This window comes from Syngnathoides biaculeatus, chromosome 4 (genome assembly GCF_019802595.1).
Source record: "Syngnathoides biaculeatus isolate LvHL_M chromosome 4, ASM1980259v1, whole genome shotgun sequence".
In the NCBI taxonomy this organism is placed as follows: Eukaryota; Metazoa; Chordata; class Actinopteri; order Syngnathiformes; family Syngnathidae; genus Syngnathoides; species Syngnathoides biaculeatus.
Window position 1 is genome coordinate 32,538,341 of NC_084643.1, and position 20,527 is coordinate 32,558,867.

General features: G+C 43.6%; 2 non-coding genes across 2 annotated transcripts; both read left to right on the forward strand.

The window, feature by feature from the left end:
• The first annotated feature begins 6,834 nt into the window (after positions 1-6,834).
• Positions 6,835-6,906, forward strand: trnae-uuc (transfer RNA glutamic acid (anticodon UUC)). Its single transcript has one exon. It is a non-coding gene; the product is annotated as a tRNA-Glu (tRNA).
• Positions 6,907-9,130: 2,224 nt separating this feature from the next.
• trnae-uuc (transfer RNA glutamic acid (anticodon UUC)) lies at positions 9,131-9,202 on the forward strand. The gene has a single exon. It is a non-coding gene; the product is annotated as a tRNA-Glu (tRNA).
• Positions 9,203-20,527: the final 11,325 nt, after the last annotated feature.

The window sequence follows — 20,527 nt, forward strand, 5'->3', positions numbered from 1 at the left end:
AATAATGCGCAAATTTTTCCAAACATATTTTTGAAAAGTTAAGAGAGTGTATTATATTTAGGTCTGGATGAAAAATAAAAAATACAATCACATTGTATTGTCGTATAAAGGTACATAGAGTGGTAAAAAATGTATACATGTACATTTTGATATATTCGATGTCTTATGTTACACATTTATATATATTACGATAATGTACGCCTCCAACCTGAGCTCTCTGAGCTCCTCGGGGAGCTTGCATTTTACGATTTTTAGCGTAGCATGCTTGTTGCTAGTGCACCAAAGTTCAGAAACGACTGCCCAAGAGTTTTGACTTAAACTAAGACAAAAAATGTTGACTACAACGGCTAGTTGTGCAGCTGCTTTTAAAAGAAATGCGTCATCGCTGCTGCCGATGATGCCGGCAACCCGGAAGTAGCGCCGCTGTTCGAAACCACGATAGCTCGCCTCAATGGCTTCAGGTGGGTATTAAACCAATATGAGCTCTAACTATGTAATACGAGCGTCATGGACACATAAAAAAACGGGAGCGCGCACGTGATTGAAATGGTCGCTTTTTTAAAAATGTCCCCATTACGCTCGTTTCTACGTAGTCTGAGCTCTCGTTGTTTTGCTAGCCACCTGACGCCGTCGTGAAAGATGCTACAGATCGGAACCGAACGGAGGGGGAGAGGTTGCGCTGCGCATGCCAAACTCATCAATGATGAGTTCCACAGCGATGCACCAAAGGTAGCTACTTTTTCAGATTGGAGATGAGTCAGATGCTTCTTTTGAAGTCTTGGCCAACGATGCGCAGTAAATAGATGATAAACCGCACTATGCACAAACGTTTTATGCACAAATATTTAATGCAGTGTTAAATAGTTTAGATTTTTAAGACTGTTATATGTGTTATCAACAGTATTGCCATCAGTGAGCATTAATTTTAGCTGGTTTTAAGGGATTCTATTCTGACAATTACAGGGGCCAGCACAAACGTGTCCTGTCGCCTGTCTCGAGATTATATTACGGCTACATCAGCACAATGATTATTATTGATTGTTGTATGGACAGTTTTTTGAAAAAACCTTACAAAATATAAATACAGATCATTCCCAATATTCTGAGCATATGGGTAGCGGCAAAATTGTGGTGCACATTGTACATTGGTAGAAGGGTTTTCCCGATTTTTTTTTTTTTTTAGGTCATCTTTGGGGGCACGCATTATACTTAGGGACGCATTATTCTCGAGAAATTACGGTATTAGGGAGAGCCCAGCGTTGCAGCACACTTGTGCACAACTGCGAGCGACGACCGCAACGAAGCGCTCCCCTCGGCTTTCACTTGAGGCGCAAACGACGCAGAATAGCTGACACACTCGGTTGAGGGGCCACCGCCAATACTGCAGCTGTCGATAAAAATCCTCACCCAGAGTCACTTAGCAGGAGCCTGAATATTAACTCTGCGACAGGCTCGATGGTAACCGTGTTTGGACAGCCGCTGACGGCGCAACTCAGTTGGACACTTAAATCTTTTTATTTTTTTTTTTTTTATTATTTTTCATTGTTTCCTCGTGCAAGTGGAACCGCCACCCGGCGACGACTCGCACATCCCTGGGCTATTTGGGATTCAAACAGACGGTTGAAGTGCTCATACACACCTAGCCCAGGCATGCAAATATAAAGCAATTGGTCCAGAGGCCCTCGGGGAGAAGTGAACAGGGTAGCTATTAGAGGGAGAGGAAAAAAAAAAAGAATAACAGATTACAGAGGGGATGAGAGAGAGAGAACAAGCCACATTCCTCCATGCCAGGGGAATCGTTGCTGCCTCCCTAATTGCTTCTTTCAAACCTGTGGTGCAGGTTGCCCTCCCCACAACTCGCTCTCCCCTGCCACGAAATGCAATAAATCACAAACCCTTGGCATGCATCATTAGCTCTTTTCCAAACTTGCCCGGAGATGAATATGTTTCGCCTTAAAATATGAATGCATGGCTCAGTAGATCGCCACACACCGTAAGCCACTGGAACATGCTCTAAAGAGGACACATTATGCAATTTATGTCTATGCGATCTTAAGTGTCTTCACACCCGTCAAGCGCGATTATTTGATTATTTCTAACAGCGTGTCTCGGAAGCAGTCGGATATGAATTCCCCCAAATCGAGACATCTCTAAGGGAGGAACCAAGACAGAGTGTTTTTATAGTCAAGACGAGTGGGATGAAAAAAAAGAGTCCGTTGATTCATCACTGATATCGTTGTGAGTCAGCGCACTACAGTAGTCCCCAACATTTCAAATAAAGACATATTTCAACAGAACGGCACGGACGCAAAACAAAAACAAAGGATTCAAACGGCAACCCAACATTAGGCTAAAATTAATTGGTGTAATTAGTGATCCATGCACATTTTTGCTCTTTAATGGACCGGCTTGGTCTCACTTTGTGTGCTTTTGCATGTTCGCGTCGCACAAATATAATCACCAAGCCGCTCGATGCTACGTCCAAGAGTCGAAATTCAATCGAGTGTTCCGCTTCATGGGGGTTGCGGCGGGCGTGTCGCGGATTTAAAAAAGTTTACACACAATTTTTTTTTTTTTTGGAAGATCAAGATGAATATTCTCCAAATTTGAGGGGTGCGAAAATGAGCAATTGCATCAATATGATTGCACGAGTGTGCGCACCCACTGCTAACCTGACTATGGTCGAGTTTCAAATTCATATAATCATATTTAAAGGTGCGGTCCTAGACTCAGCGCACGCCTAGCACCATTTAAAGTGCATATGATTATCGCAAATAAAAGTTCTGGTAGTGTGTTTGGGCATTTTGACCTTTTATCAAGACACCTGGGAACACTCTTAAAATGCAGGTGGGAAAAAAATGACAAAATAATTGAACGAGGCTCGGCTTAAAGACAGATCATAGAATGAACATGATCAGAATGACGTAGGAGAACTTTAGAGGTTAAGGTGCTGCATTTGGTGATGTGAGTCGGTTTTCAATGTGGCAGAAAACCGTAAGCCAGTCCCAATATAAAAGCATAAAGAAAATAATAATAATATTACCGAACAACTTCATCATAATTACCGTACCTATAAACAGCAACTTTTTTCACACGTTTTCAACCCTGCGGCTTATACGGTGATGCGGCTAATTTGTGTATTTTTTCTGACGGCCGCGAGAGGGCACTCGAGCAGAAAAGGTGAGTGAGACCAGTGTAATATATGTGCCGCTGAAGTGACTTTTACCAGTATGTTTTTTTTTTCACCAGGCCTGTTAGTGCTGCACTAGCGTTAGCGCTGCGCTAGCTTTAGCGCTGTGCTAGCGTGTTGCTTCCGTGTTACTGCCGCTTCTCAGTGATCTTTACCAGTATATTTTTTTTAACTGGCCCTGTTGGGGGCACACTAGCGTTAGCGCCACGTTAGCCTGATTCTGTTGTGTTACTGCTGCTTTTCAGTGATTTAGGTATGTTTTTTTTTTAACCAGCTCTGTTAGTGCTGTCCTACCGTGTTGCTACTGCCGCGGCTCTTTTTTTGTTTTTTTGTTTTTTTTTACCGGTATGTTTTTTTTTTTTTTTAACCAGCCCTGTTTGTGCTACCGTGTTGTTGCTATGTTAAGATAAGATAAGGTATTAAAACTTTGAAAACTCTTTCTGTCTTCAGTCTTTTTTTTTTCTAAATATCTCGTGTTTCAGTGTGGGCACTTGCACCTTATACACAGGTGCGGCTTATGTATGTACCAAATGGTGTTTCCTTTACAAATGTACTGGGTGAGGCTTATAATCCTGTGCGCTCTGTAGGCCGAAAATTACGGTAAATGACATGTCATGTCATGAAGTGGCTTGTAGCGAGATTATTCTTGAACAAGAATTGTGACAGGGATAGATAGATAGATAGATAGATAGATAGATAGATAGATAGATAGATAGATAGATAGATAGATAGATAGATAGATAGATAGATAGATAGATAGATAGATAGATAGATAGATAGATAGATAGATAGATAGATAGATAGATAGATAGATAGATAGATAGATAGATAGATAGATAGATCTTGTGTTTTTTTAATCGTAAACTTAGTAGCAACATTACCAGCAAAATTGTAATGCACAAGGTCATCTTCATCTTATGTACATACTACAGGTAGTTTAAGGGTTCTTATTGATCGGTTTCAAGATGTGTTGCTGGTAGGACTCTCTCCTACCTGTGGGAAAATCAAGTCGGCGCAGTTGCCATGGTGACCTGCCACGGAAAATGCCTCGGCTGATTTACACTGTTGCAGCGACTGAACTGTCTGCTTTTATTACGCGGAGGCTCGACTTTCAAGCCAAGTCAAGCCGTCAAAGCATGGGGGGGGGGTGGGGGGGGCTATTTGTGATGCTGTGACCATCCCGGGGTGAAAAAAAAACAGACAAAAAAAGAAACGAACAAAGAACATATAATCGATCGCTTGACCTCTTTCCTCATGGCACAAACGTGCGCTCACACTGGCGGGTTACTGAGCATCTCGTTGATTTATTCACACGTTTCGCTTTTGTACATACTTTTAGAGCACTATTTTAGTGCGTAGGATAAGAACTATTATCACATTATACCGACAAGAACTTGAATGAACGTGTGCGTCTGTGAGCGATTACTTCAGTTGGGGGAAAAATTGAGAGAGAGAGAGAGAGTTGTTGCCTGCTCCGTGACCCCGCTCGTGTAAACACCGACACACTTCGCCGAGGTGCTGAATGGCAACGATTATGAGAAAACTGCCCGCTCCGCCACACGCACACAAAACTGGGCATTCCGCCAGGAGGGGAAGACCGTCAGAGTAAGAAGGCCTTGCGGTGCATGGCCGCTTGCCAACCCTCCTAAAGAGAAACACAGGCAAGGGAAAGGGGGATGGAAAGATGAAGATCAAACGATAGTGAAACGTGTGTTGGATTAGGAAGGGACGAAGAGTGACGATGACGAGTGGAAATTGCTGTCTAACTAAGAGCGTTGTTGCACCCCCTTTGCAGCCATTTGACACTTAAACTACTGTTTCCCTAAAAAATGTCTGCAATGTTTTAGGAAAGTTTTGTTAAGAACCCGACAAAGAACCAGGGTTGAATGAGAATTTAAGTACAATTTTGGAATTCCAGGAGTTAGCTTGTTCCACGTGGTCCAGTGGTCTGGATTCCTGGTTTTCAACTGGTCAAGAAACGGGATTTTCCCTCTTTTGGAATATAGATTTTTTATTTTTTTTTATTGTCTGTGCCGATTGTCCCTTAGAGATAGGGTGAGAAGCTCAGTCGTCCGGGAGGGTCTCAGTGTCAAGCCGCTGATCCTCCGCATTGAGAGCAGCCAGATGAGGTGGCTGGGGCATCTGATTCGGACGCCTCCTTGGTGAGGTGTTCTGGGCATGTCCCACCGGAAAGAGACCCCAGGGACGACCCAGGACGCTGGAGAGACTATGTTTCTCGGCTGGGTTGGGTACGCCTCGGGATCCCTCCGGAAGAGCTGGGAGAAGTGGCTGGGGAAAGGGAAGTCTGGGTATCCCTGCTGAAGCTACTTCCCCCGCGGCCCGACCCGGAAAAGCGGTAGATAATGGACGGATGGATCTGCCGAATGTCAGTGGTCCAGGTCATGGTGACGTGGTGAGGGTGACTTCAAGCAACGGGATTCTTCTTATTGTTTGATTTGATGTTTCACCTTCAATCCAAAAGACTTCCTCAGTGTAGAGTCCCTTTTTATAGTATTTACTGAATTGTCTCTGAACACGCCATCCAGAGTATCACTAAACCTAAACTAACCAAGTACTTTGCAGTAAAGTCATAATTACAGGAAATATTTGGATGAAAAATCCTGGACAGTATTAGAAATTAGTATGTCGGCAGTTAGCATTTAATTTCACTCCACGTGAGTTAAATGACTGTGGTAGGAAACGAGGAGCAAACGCAGTATCGTTTCGCGGTTAGTACGCCTTAATTTCTCCCAAGCGGCGGAGCCTCGTTACTAAAACTAGATTTTCGGGGTTTTACCAATTGCGAAATAAGGTACATTCACATTTAATTCTGCCTTCGGGTAAAGTGAAAATTTGGAAATGTCATCCTTCATCTATGGAAAAGTGAATTGGAATGTCAAAACCCTTGAAAAAAAAAATGACTGCGACTTAACAGGTCCTTTGAATGACAACGCATCCTCAGTCCCAGTCCCAGTGTGGGAATTCATTCTTTTGGAGTAAATGTTTAGTCAGTCCCAGAAAAGTGGGAATTTGGAAATTTCCTCTTCAGACTATGCCAAAGTGAACTATATTGTCACTCAAAAGTCAGTGGACGCTAACTAAGGAACTGAAACAGCATTTCTACAAAGTCAGTTCCCTCTCTCGTAGGTAAGTCAGAAAGTACATTTTTCCATCATACCAACACGATCAAAGTGAAGTCACAGAATTGCAGGATTTTGGCTTAATTAACCGTATTGGTCGACTTGATCTGACTACAAGGAAACTATCCCATGGCTTTCGATATATATATATATATATATATATATATATATATATGTACAATTTTGAGTTCCACCACAAATGAAGACACATAAGACGAGTATCCCATTTGGTCTGGGCGGGTAGGATTCCTGGTTTTCACCAAGGCGGCCGGGTTCAACTCCCGGTGTGGGAATCACAGCCTTTGTTATTTATTCACACAATTACCTCTAGATTCATTGATCATATTGGACTATTGGGTGTCGTGGGTTCAACTCCCAATATGGGACATCACGCGTGATTTTGGCTTAATTCACTGTATTGGTCGACTTGTTCTGACTACAAAAAAACATCCCATGGCCTTTTCATTTGAGGGTTTCCTCAAGGATGAGACGCCAGCAGGGCCATCCCATATGGTCTAGCGGTTAGGATTCCTGGTTTTCACCCAGGCGGCCCGGGTTCAACTCCTGGTATGGGAATGTCCCCTTTTGGAATAATGACACTATTTCCTCTAGATTCATTTCCCATATTGGTCGAGTGGCTCTGGCTGAAAGAAAATTTCATTCTCAAGGCTTTCAAGCATAAGAAGAATGGAGGAAAAGTGTTCTAGTTCCCATTTTTAAGAACAAAGGGGATGTTCAGAGCTGTGGGAACTATAGAGGAATAAAGTTGATGAGCCACACAATGAAGTTATGGGAAAGAGTAGTGGAGGCTAGACTCAGGACAGAAGTAAGTATCTGCGAGCAACAGTATGGTTTCATGCCTAGAAAGAGTACCACAGATGCATTATTTGCCTTGAGGATGCTCGTGGAAAAGTACAGAGAAGGTCAGAAGGAGCTACATTGCATCTTTGTGGACCTAGAGAAAGCCTATGACAGAGTACCAAGAGAGGAACTGTGGTACTGCATGCGTAAGTCTGGTGTGGCAGAGAAGTATGTTAAAATAGTACAGGACATGTATGATGGCAGCAGAACAATGGTGAGGTGTGCCTTAGGTGTGACAGAGGAATTTAAGGTGGAGGTGGGACTGCATCAGGGATCAGCTCTGAGCCCCTTCCTATTTGCAGTGGTAATGGATAGGCTGACAGATGAGGTTAGACTGGAATCCCCTTGGACCATGATGTTCGCAGATGATATTGTCATATGCAGTGAAAGCAGGGAGCATGCAGAGGAACAATTGGAAAGATGGAGACATGCACTGGAAAGGAGAGGAATGAAGATTAGCCGAAGTAAAACAGAATATATGTGCGTGAATGAGAGGGATGGTGGGGGAAGAGTGAGGCTACAGGGAGAAGAGATAGCGAGGGTGGACGACTTCAAATACTTGGGGTCAACAATACAGAGCAATGGAGAGTGTGGTCAGGAAGTGAAGAAACGGGTCCAAGCAGGTTGGAACAGCTGGCGAAAGGTGTCTGGTGTGTTATGTGACAGAGAGTGTCTGCTAGGATGAAGGGCAAAGTTTACAAAACAGTGGTGAGGCCGGCCATGATGTACGGATTAGAGACAGTGGCACTGAAGAAACAACAGGAAGCTGAACTGGAGGTGGCAGAAATGAAGATGTTGAGGTTCTCGCTCGGAGTGACCAGGTTGGATAGGATTAGAAATGAGCTCATTAGAGGGACAGCCAAAGCTGGATGTTTTGGAGACAAGATTCGAGAGAGCAGACTTCGATGGTTTGGACATGTTCAGAGTCGAGAGAGTGAGTATATTGGTAGAAGGATGCTGAGGATGGAGCTCCCAGGCAAAAGGGCGAGAGGAAGACCAAAGAGAAGGTTTATGGATGTGGTGAGGGAAGACATGAGGGCAGTTGGGGTGAGAGAGGAAGATGCAGGAGATAGGCTAAGATGGCAAAAGATGACACGCTGTGGCGTCCCCTAACGGGACAAGCCGAAAGGAAAAGAAGAAGAAGAAGAAGAAGAAGGCTTTCAAGCATAAGCATCCCCTATGGTCTGGCATTTAGGATCCCTGGTTTCCATTCAGGTGTCGTGGGTTCAACTCCCATTATGGGATGTCAACCTTTAAGAGTACGTGTTTCGTCCATTCTCGAAAAGTGGGAATTGGCACATATAGTAAAGTGAACTGTATTCTCACTCAAAATCCAATCTACACTAACTAAGGAACTGAAAGACCCATTCTACACAGACAAAGTTGCCTCTCATTTAAGTACATTACAATGTAGTTTTATCGATCATGAACCAACACTATCAAAGTGAAGTCGCAGGATTTCATGATTTTTGGGTTTATTCACCATAGTGGTCGACTTGGTCTGGTTCAAAAACTCCCATATGGTCTAGGGGTTAGGATTCCTGGTCTTCACCCAGGTTCAACTCCCAGTATGGGAATTTTACCTTTTGGAGTGATGTCATACTATTACATCATTGATTCACTTTATTAATTGTGGTTCTGACTTGAATAAAAAGGAAGGAAATGGTTCTCATATGGTCTACAGGTTCGGATTCCTGGTTTTCACCCAGGTGGCTTCAACTCCCCGTATGGGAATCATAGCTTTTGTTGTGTTGTCACACTATTACCTCTAGATTCATTGATCATATTGATCTATTGGGTGTCCTGGGTTCAACTCCCATTATGGGACATCAAGTGTGATTTTTGCTTAATTCTCCATATTGGTCGACTTCATGAAAACTATCCCATTGCCTTTTCATTTGAGGGTTTCCCTGCAAAGGACTAAACTAGATGGGTGCCATCCCATGTGGTCTAGCGGTTAGGATTCCTGGTTTTCACCCAGGCGGCCTGGGTTCAACTCCCGGTATGGGAATATTAACTTTTGGAGTGTTTTCATATTATTACATCATTGATTCACCCTATTAGTTGTGGTTCGGACTTGAATGAAAAGGACACAAGTGGCTCTCATATGGTCTAGCGGTTAGGATTCCTCGCTTTCACCCAAGCACCCCTTGCTCAACTTCCAGTATAGCAATGTGAACCCTCCGGAGTAAAAGTTGACTCTCTTCCAGAAAAGTAGTCGTTTGGACATTTCGACCCTCGTACAATGAAGTGAACTAGATTGTTGCTCAAAATACAATGTACACTAAAACTTGCACTTCTGGTGGACTACACCCGGAATCCAAAACAATTGTGACCCCCACCAGTTCGATGGAAATTTGAGCGAGAAATTCCCAAGTGGGCTTGATGGAACCAGTTTTGTCCGTGATGCCGAGAACGTGTCGTGTCAACAACTGCAAAAGATAATGTTGCTGCTGCTGCTGTCTTCCACAATTGCTACTCCACCGAGACTTTTTTAGTGATTAAGTCCCGCAGTGAGCAAACAATGCTGAGTTTGTACCGGGGTGATGATGAGCTGAACAGTTTTCCTGGGTGATAAATCGCAGCTACCGTACAGCATACGAGTGCGATATGAGAGAAAATGCAAACAGTCCGTTTGTGAGCACAAAAAAACGTCCCAACATAGATCGCTAGCGATAGATCTTTGCGGGCAGTCACATGTTGTTTGCCAGGTCATGCCTTTGCTGTCCTTTGCCCGTCTGCCTCTTATCAACAGGCAGAGGACTCGGGCTCCTCAGCTGACTGCAGATGACCATGCGTTGACCCCCCCCCCCCCCCAGCCCTCCCGAGCCCTCCGTGCACATCATGTGATAGTCTGTTTGTCAGCTGCACATGCTCATCTATCTTGGGGACACAACAGGACAATTGCGTGCAACAAGTGGACCCACTCCAGGTCACGCTCTTATCGACAGACGGTTAATCATCCCCAGGAAATGCGGGTGCTCCGGCCTTTTATCAACTTACATCGACAGTCACGGTTTCAGAGATTCATCCATTCAAAATGCTTTCATATGAGCGGATGCCGACATGCTAACCGGCGTCGTGTTTTCTAAAGTTGGAGCGCTATCGTCGGGGCGGCTTTTTTCGACGTGCATTTCAAGACAAACTGATGGAGTTAGCTTGACAGCGCAGTGGGTTAGTAGCTAGCACAGTTAGCTCACAAATGAGGGGTTATAGGTTAAAATTTCAGGTAAGGTGGCTATTGTTTTGTACATTACGATAAAACGGCTTACCTGGGTGAAATTCCTTCCCCAGTTGAAATGACACATTTTGTTTTGTGAAGTTTTGTAACAGGATTTCTTGCATTCTACTGTAGTATCTGTGACTTTGGGTGTGGATGGCTTCAAAAGGCAGGGCCTGGCCCGGTGAGTGACGTGGGTGTTAGAAATTGAGAGTGTAGCGTCGCGTGGAAAGATCAGTGTTAGCTAATTACCATCACTAGTTAGAACATATTGGAACATTCTACGCGAGCGGTCAAAGACAGACACAACTACGGGTGCACGTTCACTCGACGAGCTGCTGATGGGCACATTTCATGCAGGGTCACTCAACGCAGGCTAGCTTAACGGGTTAGCCGGTGTGATGGTCTGAGCGCTCCCTTGTGCTAAAAAGTCTCCTTGTGATGAATGTGCATGCGTTACTAACAGGGGAACTCTGGGTACGTAGCAGACGCTTACTGGGAAATGTCCTGCTCTCCTAGTTCCCCTTCTTCTACATAGAGGGAGCTAACACAAGTTAGCTATAAGTCATTACCCTAACCCTAACCTAACCTTAAAACAAAAGTTGATAAAAAAAGATATACACATATATGTACGTTCGCTGTGTTTGTCTTTCTGAGACGTCCATAGAGAACACGAACACTGGGCGACAACTTCTCGAATGGCACATGTTGAAGCGTGGATGGAGATGTTTCAGAATGGCCAGAAGTTTAAAAAATATACACGCATGCGAATTACTCACAAAGAGACTTTGCAGCACCGGGAGGGCTCAGACCGTTACACCGGCTAACCCATTAAGCTAGCCTGCGTTGAGTGACCCTGCATAAATTGCGGCCGTGGGCACCTCGTTTGTTTTCCCTGTTCACTAACGCTAGTGAACGTGCACCCGTGGTTGTGTCTGTCTTCGACCAATTGCGTAGAATCTTCCAATATGTTCTAACGAGTGATGGTAATTAGCTAACACTGATACGTTACCTTATGTAGCCGATCGTAGACATGCTGGAGTTGTACACACTGCGCTTTACCGTCCTTGTGAAGTGTGAAACGATCGCAAACTTCAAACACCGTTCGTCTTTTACAGACTCTTGTCGTGGTTTGTTGTTTCACGCCACATTATTTCTACGCGGAGTGCCGTGTGAGTCTGCTGTGACGTTAACCCGTGTGGGAAAAACTTGGACGAAAAGATTTTGCTTCAATCTTTCATTTGTAACTGAATGACTCCAAGTTATTTGATTAAACATAAAGAGCTAAAAAAAAAAAATTACACAAAAGATTCCCATCACATTTATAAGAGGTAATGACATTATTAGCTCTCGGTACTTGGTATTGATCGAAATGTAACTCAGTCTGTGAAAAAAGTGGTATTGTGCCACCCTCGTGAAAAATGCAGTTTTAAAAGCTGGACTACAGCCCGTTACTGTGCCTGTATGTAAAACTGTTCGAAATGGTGTCTACGAAGCTCGAGTCACGTACTTGTGCTCTTACCGCTAACCCCAGCACTTTCACAAGTGATTTTTGTACGAGTTTGAATAGTCTGAATGCTCAAAAGTTCCTTCCAGCGGCGGCGGAGTGTAACGTGCAATTTGACCTGCGAGGATGGGAGGCAAACGGAAGAGGAAGACCTTGATGGCCGCCGCGCTCCATTCAGCCCGACGCAACAATCGGCGGCGTCCAAACCCGCCTGGCCTTGAACTCGCCGAGTGACTCGCGTATTATGTTTCCCACCGAGGCGGACAAAATCATTTTCTTTCAGGCTCAAAATGGATCTTTTCACTTGACGCAAGCCCCTGTAATCGTCTTTACTACGTGCAATAAGCGCACATTTGTGAAGGCCTTACCGCAGCAACCTTCTGCCAGTGGATGGTTCAATTAATATACTGTAACCGCCTTCCCTCCCATGCTGCTTCCTCCCCTGCTGGGGAGGGGAGAAAAATGCGTCCCATTCCAATTTAATGCATGGCCAATTCCCACCTCCACAGAGCAGTAATTAAAATCCACACGCAAAGCCGCATTCATCAGCGCAGATGACGGATAGGAAAAAAAAGTGTGTGCGTGTGTTTTGGGGGTGTGCAGGAGCGCGAAAGAGTTGAGGCTGATTTTCGCAGACGTCATATTGTTTTGTTTTGGTTTTTTTTTTCATTTATTGGACGGGTCTCATGCTCTGAGATTGCTTTTTGTGTTCATAACGCTGTGCAGATGCGGCATCTTGCAATACCTGTAGCACCTGATTAGCATATGCCCCGCCCCTCACGCCAGACCCCCCACCATTTGCACCCTATGGCACATTTTGTGTTTTGACAACGCTCCCGCTGTGCTCCTCTTGCTACACACACACACACACTTGCAAAACCTTTTTTTTTTTTTTTTTTTAATGCAGGGAGGTTCAGCGTCTTTCTGGACGAGTTGAGAGGCGTGCGTGGCATTGGTTGGGTTCTGCGATTACTTGTGTTGCCATCCGACAGCTGTTTGCACGTTTTGGACCGCCGTCCTGTGATCTACCAGTGGAGGACGGGCTCAATTATTACACTCTTATGACGTTATTATTAGTTACTTATTACACTCATCCCTTAAAAACAGAGACAGGTAATAATATAAAAAAAAATAAGAAAGGGGTAAAAAAAGAAAAACAAGTGAGTCATGATCAAGATTTTGTATTCATTTTTTTTTTTTCGGTCAGATATTCTTGACCTATATTTTAAAATCTGGATTAAAGCAGCAGACAAAAAAAGTGCATGCACAGGTTAATAATGAACCTTCTGCCATCTAGTGGAAGAAAACTGAATTGTTCTGGATGTCACTATACGTCTTTGGCATGCAGTAGATAGAGGAACAAATACACATTGCAGAGAGTAATTAATAAATCAGATAACAATGGTCGAGGATCATCGTTTTATGTAAAACACGAATCGCACGGGCTATGAAAGATCACCACAAGTTTTCATTGACTGGCCGTAAAAATGATAAATAAAAGCAATGGCGATTATGTAACGTGAGCTTGGCAATGATTAGGGTTCCCATACAGACCATCGCGGATAACATTAGGAGGGGGCCGGAATCCGACTGAGATTTAATATCTCAAAGCAAATAGGTTTGTTCCCCTTAAAAAATTGTAATAAGGCGTTATAATTTGTTGCTGAGATTTTATGACTGATCACAAGTAAGTTTAGTTGTCTTCTCTTCTCTGTTGGTTGCTTTCAAACTGTTTGAAGACATCTTGCCAAATCAAATATTCCTCTTCTATTGGCAGAGAAATTTGTTTGGATAAAATATGAGATAAGATGCTCCTGATTTCGTGGTGTTTTTCTAGTTCTTGTAAGACCAGTTTTTGGAGTGCAGTCCGCTAACCCGTTTTGCGCTTCGGTCACGTGCCGTTCTGCAGAAGACCGGTTCTGTTGACTGTAATTTTTCTCGTGGAAAATGTTGAATTGTGGTGTTTTGGAGGTTGGCAGATTTGAAGAAAAATGATTCATGACACAAACGTAAGAACATCTGAAATTGATTTAACACGTTTCATTTTGGAACTTGAAGACAAATGAAGCGTAGCATGAACTTAAAATTGAGTTAAATTGTGATTTTGGGCGAGGCACCGAGCAGTCAAACATTTACACGCTTTCACCAATGTCACCCGCGATGAAAACAAGTTTGACACCCCTGTTCGAAATAAATCCGCCATCGCAAATTGTCCCAGTGGTGGTGGCATATGTCCAAGGACCCCCCCCCCCCCCCAAAGCCCCTTCTTGTCTTCCCCTCCAACCACTGCACCGCACTTGAGCTTGAATGCTGCAAGCAGCTGCCTGGACTCTGGGCTCCAGACCCGGGGACGGACGCAAGGGGTGGGTGGGTGTGGGGGGGTCGGCTCGGGGGCAGGATCTTAATGAGATGCACAGTGTCAATGGCCGCCCTCTCTGAGGAGGACAAGAAGAAAAGACTCTTCCCTCTCTCTCTCTCTCCGTCTCTGTCTCTTTTTTGGTGCCCCCCGTCCTGCCCTCCTTCCCAGCTGGCGAGGGGGCTTTGTGAGGCGCCAGATGATACCCCAGATGCCCCGGCCTTTCAGCCACATTCACCAGCCTCCCCTCGGGTCAGGGGTCACCACCGGGCATCTCAATGGGTCTCCGTGGCAACTGCGGTGCTGAGGGAAGAGGCTGGCAGAGTTTTTTTTTTTTTTTTTTTGGTTCCGGGCCGGTTGCCGTGGGCGGCGCTCAACGGATCTCGAGGGCTGTTCAGGAAGAGCTGCTTTCTATCTTTTAGCCAACCCCCCACTGCCAAAAAAAAAAAAAAAAAAAAAAACATCTTGGGCCACAGTCGTTGAATGCAAAAAAAATTATTATACAGTAGATAATTTTTTTACTATGAGTTATTTATATATTTTTTGGAATAGAAATACTAAGCATGCAAGAGAGACAATGATAAAGTTGCATTTTTTTAAGAATAGAGTCAAATTTATGACTGTTCTCAAACAAACACAAAAATAGTGGAATTCTGGCAAAAAAGTAGCATTTTTACAAGATAACTTTTTTTTTAAAAGAATGTGTATTACGGTAAGATAAATGTCTGATTTTTTCCAACAACTAAGATTTCATTTAATCAATTATATTATTATTATCATGAATTATTTGTATTCCAATTACACTATCATATAATATATAATAATTATAGAATTTATAGTAGTATGGTACATATACTGTATTTATTTTATATCATTTATTTTAGTACAGTAAATATTTTGTAATATAATTTATCATAATGTATTTTTCAAGAATGACTTCTTTATCAGTGAAAACAATATATTCTTTTTTTGGGTAATATTGTTAGAATCCATTCGCCTTCTTTGACAATAAATTAAAGAAGACCTTTTTTTTCAAAGTAATACTCTGAGGACTAACTGTATTTCAGCAGTAGTTTGTATTTTAAAAAAATATTTTTTTAGGAACAAAGTATAAAGAATATATAACATATTAATCTTGCAACAATAACCTTGTGTTTGTAATAAAACTGTTAAATGTTAAATAAATATGATTATTACAGTTGTGTGACATTGTTATGACACCTTCACGACACCTATGAAAAATTTGCTCTTCAATGAACCTAACGTGCGTATTTTGAAAATCTGGCAGGACGCTGGAGTACCCGCAGATAACACAAGGAAGCCATTTTGCCCAACGTGAGGTTCTTAGAAGTTCTTTGTATCACAGCCGTTGGACTAATGCGGTAAATTACGCCAAATTCTTGCAGCAACACTTTGATAAGTCATGTTAGCGAGACTCCAATTTTTGTCCGTGAGTCAGTTTCCATCGTGTTTTGAGCGACAATCTTATGATAGGCAGATGAAAATTCCCAATTCCCACTTTTCCGGAACAGAACTAACGTTTACTCTAAAAATTCCCTTTCCAATTGAACCTGGGCCACCTGGGTGAAAACCAGGGATCCTAACCGCTAGACACATACATAGCAGTTTCTTTCACGCCTACCCATGTATCTCATATATTTTAAAAAAAAAATAATAATAATTAAAAAAAATGTCCTCTCCTCTTTCATTGGATCACATTTGATCATTCAGATTTCAGTCTTGGTGGAACAGATTCCAGATCGATGGTGCAACAGACTCTTGTCCTGTGTTGAGATGATCGGCACGCAATGTGACCAAAACTGTTAGCTACCTTATTTTTATTATTTTAAAATTTCATGTGTGGAGTCTATAGAAACTCTAATATTTGATAAATCCGTATGTATGTGCCAGCATTATGTCACTTTTTGTTTGAACTTTGTTGATTGCTGTTTCCTCACATGTTTGTATCGCTTTACATTTATTTGCATATTACAATGATGCAGTTATATAATAGTAGTACTTTATGTTAACAGTTTTTCTTACTCTTTCAATATTTTTGGAATTAAAGACCGAGTTACCTCTTCAAATTTTTCATGTTGTTACACAGTAATTATCTTTGGTCACCTCCAACAAATAACACGATTCCTCCCGCTCAGATGTCAGTTCAAAAATATATCATACACGTCTAAAGCAGACGGTTTGCTGCATTATTTTCTATTTTGGGCGAATCTGTGACAGCGTCTGACGGTCACGCTGTCCAAACGGATCAAAGGTCACATGATAAGGAGAGCGCGAACACAGGGGGCCATTCAGGACCCTGCACCAATTGTTGGACAACACGTGGGCACACACACACACACACAAAGACCACAAGACAGAAAGAGTTTTTTTTTTATTTCTATTTTTTGGTGAGGGATGGGGGTGGGGGGGGTAGTTCACAAGTCCTAACGTGGCAAGTTAATGATTTCATTCACATATAGGGCAGCAAAATGAGGCAGTGGGCCCGTCACATGTCGGGGACTCTCGGAACGAGGCCTACAAGCTGCCATCCAGCCTGCTCGACGTCCGAGGGCCAAACGTCAACAATGGCGCCTTTAGTGACTTCAAATCAGTACAAAATGTGGATATACATTCATTATTATTAAACATTAAAGGTCTAACGACACATATGGCATGATTTTTAGTGTTTTTAATTTTTAAAGAAGGCGGCCGGAACGGACCCATCTGTTTTTCACCACACGTCATGATGTTGTCGTGTATGGGTTTTTGGAACTCCCGCCATGAAAATCCTCTTGAGGCATTCGTTTTGGAGAAGAAGCAGGAAGTGATGTTATCAGCAGGAGCCCAGTCAGGTGGCCTCGTGTGTTTATACCAGTTTGACCGGCGGGAAAGTAGCTGTTTTTTCCTGCGTGTTAGCCAAAATGCCGGCTCATTGTATTGCTGGATTTTGCTCGAACACTCGGGAGGATGGATTTACTCTTCACACGTTTACAAAAGACCCGGTTCGTCGTGAAAAATGAGAGCTTTGTGGGTTCCAAATGACATGCGGGTATGTATAGAGCTAATAAAAAATAAATAAATGTGGGGGGGGGGGGGGACGGGGACGTAATCCTCTCAGAACGTAACAAAAGATCCGCGTCGTAATAACTTAATAAAGGTGCTAAATGTTTCGATGTGTGCGGGCCAGCGTCGTTCATCGCCGCTGCCGCCTGCGTTGTTCTTTGCCGCCGCGGATGGGGATCGGGTGGAGAGGTGGTTTGGCCGCGTGCGGGAGGAGAAAGGAGTTGTCCCCCCCCACCGGCAACCGGTGTCTGGGCACCCCTGAAGTAGTTACTTCGCCCAGCGTGGGTCCTCCTGAGTACGCTACATACTGTCATACATACTGTCGGGGAGTCTGTTGTTAGTTAGAAGTGATCCGCATATCATCTAAATATGGCTCAAAACGATCGGGTAATATTGCCCCAGTCACTTCTCTCGATTGCGAGATGTTCTTTGTGTCAGAAGGGGCGTCGGAAAAATCTGAAATTCTCTCTTGTTCCTCTCCCATAGCAGGTGTCGCGACGGGTTTTCTATGGCGACTGTCCCAGTGTGACATCTGCAAATGACGTAGCAGACAATATGGCCGCCACTGGGATGTCGAGAGAGACTTCCGCAACTTTGCGCATGAATGACACCCTCTCCCCTCCTTTTTTTTCCCGTACAGACATTGAAGTGAATATCATGTGTAATTTTCATAACAATATCAATTTTACAATGCATATATGGATGTCGGTAGACCTTTAAAATGCATTAGACACAGAAATATATCATGCCAGTCTGAGCTAGGGAAATAAATAAATAAATGCAAATATGGGTAGACTTTAAAAAAAAATGCCTGGAATACAAAAAGACGGCCATCCATTCATTTTCTGAGCCGGCATCCCCCCTATTCATGTATTAATCATGAAAACAATCCAAAACAATCGATTACCAAAAGATGTATCAAAATTTCTGACTTCACAAAGATGATCATGCGATTTCTAAAACCGTGTTCATTATTACTTTTGCACTCCGTCATCAAGAGATGTTCCTAATATTGTGATCATCTCATTTTCAATACATGACTGGGCAAAATGTGAGCCATAACTTCAGTATTGGGCGTCGTCTGGGTGCCATCTGTACCTAATGAAGTGTCCTGTAAGTGTACTTACTCTCCTGGACTGAAACTTTTATCCATCCATGTTCCATAATCCATACATCCATCCATTTTCTTTGCTGCTTATCCTCACGAAGGTCACGGGGAGTGCTCAAGCCTATCCCAGTTGTCAACGGGCAGGAGACGGGAGTGGTCGCCAGCCAATCGCAGAGCACAGAGAGACAAACAGCTGCACTCACAGTCACACCTATGGGCAATTTAGAGTCTCCAATTAATGTTGCCTGTTTTTGCGATGTGGGAGGAAACCGGAGTGCCCGGAGAAAACCAACGCAGGCACGGGTAGAACATGAAAACTCCACACAGGCGGGGCCGGGATCAAACCCGAGTCCTCAGAACTGTGAGGCCAACGCTTTCACAGCTGATCCACCGTGTCCACCCATGTTGCATAATGCTTGTCCTAATAAGTGCGGCACATGAGCTGGCGCCTCCCAGCTGACCAATGACGAGAGGCTCTGGACGGGTTGCCGCCATCCAATCACACGCGCAGACAAAAACAACCAATCAGATTCTAAGCGAGGCAAATAAACTCACAGATTTTTTTTTCACATCCTCAATACAGTAAAAGTGCACATTTGAGAGTGGCCTTCTATTGTGGGCGGCCCAAGATACACCTGTACATCCATCCATTTTCTTAGCCGCTTATCCTCACAAGGGTCACGGGCACACCTGTACAATAACTGTTTTTTTTTTTTAGGTCAACGTGCAAGCTACAAGACAAATATTTATTTTGGGGTTGAGAAAATAATCACATTTTACAGAATGTAACTCAGCTGGGCAACGTGGATCATAGTTGAGGCGGCGCATAAATAAACGAGGCCACTATGGGCGATTCGCCGCAGGTTGTCGTCAATGGGCCCGACAGAAAAGGCCTTTTCACCGCCGACACGCCGGCTGCAGCTTTGACGGCTGCGGAGGCTCACGGCGCAGTTCGTTAATGGCCGACACATGGCCGACGGGCGCGAACGCGTCACAAGACGCGATGACGCTCGCTGCGCGGCTGCCGGGACAATACAACAAGATCCGCTTGTTCCCTTCAGACTCGGTTTCTGCAGTTTCACTTGACCGCGTGAGTAGCCTGGGCCTGTTCTAAAAATAGACCACCGGTGATGGGACATTGTGATTTCCTCGGAATGTTGTCAGCGAGTAAACTGAACAGAACAACAACAAAAGAAAACATTTGGCCACTTAATTTCCCTCACAGGAGTGATAAAGATCTATATTTCTCCAGTAAATTAATACTAGCGTCACACTACTTTGATTCTACATTGATATTTTATCACAGAGCCTTCAAATTAAAAAAGGAGATAAAGAGATGAACAAAAACAACTAAATATGACCCAGATACACACCAACGCGGGTACGTGTAAGTCACTGCAGGGAGCGGAAGAACATCAAGCAGCAGTGACACTCAGAGATGCGGTGTCGTGAAAAATACATCAAGGTGGCCTTCCGCTGTACAGTACAGTATATATATATATATATATATATATATATATATGCAATGAAATATTAATCCAACATGAAACTGTCAAACTTGCATCAGCACTTTCTTCTAATTTCATCAATCTCTGCAGCGGTTGTCATATCACCTCTCGTCTTTCGATCGCTGTGCTGGGCGTTTATGCGATCCTCTTATTGTTTTTATTTCATTTAAATCAACGTAACAATCCGACTTTGGAAGAGATGACGCGACAAAGCATGTAAAGTATTGGCAGGAGTGTTTGGGGCATAAAGTTCCGTTGTGAAATGAAACTGTAACTTCATTGTACCAACTCCACAGCCCTCATCTACAATAAACAATACCTTAAAAAGTGCTATTTGCCCTTCATTTACACATATATTCATCCATTATCCAAGCCGCCAATCCTCACAAGGGTCACAGGAGAGCTTGAGTTCATCCCAGCTGGCTTCAGGTAAACTACACCAGACTCCACCCTCAACTGGTCGTGGGGGAGATATCAACACCACCACTGAGCAGGAATTGATCTCACGCTGGTGGCACAAAAGTCAGGCATGTGTACCACGACATCTTGCACTGGTACCTCTAGTTACGAAATT